This window comes from Penaeus chinensis, chromosome 6 (genome assembly GCF_019202785.1).
Source record: "Penaeus chinensis breed Huanghai No. 1 chromosome 6, ASM1920278v2, whole genome shotgun sequence".
Lineage (NCBI taxonomy): Eukaryota > Metazoa > Arthropoda > Malacostraca > Decapoda > Penaeidae > Penaeus > Penaeus chinensis.
The window spans coordinates 39,379,434-39,381,933 of record NC_061824.1 but is presented as its reverse complement, the minus strand read 5'-3'; the positions used below and the strand labels follow the sequence as shown (position 1 = coordinate 39,381,933).

Sequence of the window (2,500 nt, the reverse complement as noted above, 5' to 3'; positions counted from 1 at the left end):
TGATGAATAAAAAATTAGGCAAAATAGATAAATAAATAAACACAAAAATAAGGCTAAAAAAAACCAGTTATTTATTAAAAACGAGAAAATGAGTTTTCTGTTCTATTACCAACAATTGCCATTATCATTATCTTTCTCCTTGGCATAGAGAATAAATACATGTCAAAAGAAACATTATTACTTATTCAGCAAACCGGTTTTCTGTACTACTAACCCTGACATATATAGCGCCTCCTCACACATATGACGGCATATTTTCACTCCCTTGAGAAATTAATAGGTGCAAGTCATATATGAACGGTCCCCAAACACACAGTTCACCTTATTAACCACTGAATCACGATCTCATACATATATTAGTCAAACCTGTGTAGTTTCAGTTCTGAATCTATCGCGACCACATATGTCCCTCTGAAAGTCAAGTTCAACCTGTACTCACCAAAAGAAGAATTCAATCTTGCATTATTCGACAAAAATAAAAACACAAACCAAAATGTTAATAAAAAAAATCACTTCACACGAGCACAGAACTAACAGAATTCACAGATTAGAAAGTCAATATATTGCTTTAATTAATAAATGTATCGGTAACAAAACAGAGACTGAATTGTTTCGTTTCGAGAGCTTCGGCGAGACTAGGGCGCCGCCGTGTGCTGTCAGGTCGGCCGCGCTGTTCGTGGACACCTGTGCGCGGTTTGACGAGCTGATTCCAACACATGCTCCCAGACTTTGTTTGTTGGATTTTTGTAGTTTGGATTGGTAGCCTTTCTGATTTTTTTTGCAAAGGGGTAGAGAGGAAGAGAGAGAGGAAATTGTGGGATTTTTTCTTTTGTAAGAGGGCGAATGATATTAAGAAAGAACGAGCGAGCCGAAAAAAATTCTTCTCTTCGAACATCCTTATCTGTTCATATGGGAGTTGAGTTGATTAATTCTTTGAATTGTTGTGAATGATTGTGAACATTTTCTTTTTTTCTTCTTTTTTTCTTTTTGCTAGTACACTGATCGTAGTCATCCTTAGGAATCTGACGTTCTGTACTCGCTTTGACGTTAATTACTCTCTCTCTCTCTCTCTCTCTCTCTCTCTCTCTCTCTCTCTCTCTCTCTCTCTCTCTCTCTCTCTCTCTCTCCCACACACACACAATCCGCTCTACGCACATTTTTCCTACCTTCCTCCAGTAATTTCTAACACCCACAACCCCTCATACATTATACACATATCTTAAAAATCCATACCAAATGCACAAGATTCCAGGCAACATCTAGTAGGGTTAAAGACCTCGTTGTTCCTCCACCCACAAGTTCACAAGTTGCTTTACAGGTTTTTTGGAGAGAAAAAAAGTTTATAGAAGCGTTAAAAGAAAACGAAAAGGGGGCATTTGGGTAGACTCGTCCAGTTTGAGAAAATGGGATGCCTTTGTTTGATGTTTGGGAACGAAGGGAAATGTTTATTTAATATGTTGATTTATTGATTTGTTGACTATTGTAGTTAGGTATTTATTTATAACTAAGATGATGACGATAATAATAATAATAATAATAATAATAATAATAATAATAATAATAATAATAATTATAATAATAATAATAATAATAATAATAATAATAATAATAATAATAAAAATAATAATAATAATAATAATAATAATAATAATAATAATAATAATAATAATAATAATAATAATAATAATAATAATAATAATAATAATAATAATAATAATAATAATAATAATAATAATAATAATAATAATAATAATAATAATAATAATAATAATAATAATAATAATAATAATAATAATAATAATAATAATAATAATAATAATAATAATAATAATAATAATAATAATAATAATAATAATAATAATAATAATAATAATAATAATAATAATAATAATAATAATAATAATAATAATAATAATAATAATAATAATAATAATAATAATAATAATAATAATAATAATAATAATAATAATAATAATAATAATAATAATAATAATAATAATAATAATAATAATAATAATAATAATAATAATAATAATAATAATAATAATAATAATAATAATAATAATAATAATAATAATAATAATAATAATAATAATAATAATAATAATAATAATAATAATAATAATAATAATAATAATAATAATAATAATAATAATAATAATAATAATAATAATAATAATAATAATAATAATAATAATAATAATAATAATAATAATAATAATAATAATAATAATAATAATAATAATAATAATAATAATAATAATAATAATAATAATAATAATAATAATAATAATAATAATAATAATAATAATAATAATAATAATAATAATAATAATAATAATAATAATAATAATAATAATAATAATAATAATAATAATAATAATAATAATAATAATAATAATAATAATAATAATAATAATAATAATAATAATAATAATAATAATAATAATAATAATAATAATAATAATAATAATAATAATAATAATAATAATAATAATAA

At 22.6% G+C, this 2,500-nt stretch overlaps 1 protein-coding gene across 1 annotated transcript in view; it reads right to left on the bottom strand.

Moving 5' to 3' along the window:
- The window catches only part of LOC125026526 (very low-density lipoprotein receptor-like), a 7,784-nt gene extending 7,115 nt beyond the window's left edge, over nucleotides 1-669 (bottom strand). Inside the window, exon 1 of the mRNA XM_047615019.1 lies at nucleotides 440-669. The gene's annotated coding sequence lies outside the window, so the exon portion shown is untranslated. The remainder of the gene's footprint in view (nucleotides 1-439) is intronic.
- Between the last annotated feature and the right edge of the window lie 1,831 nt (nucleotides 670-2,500).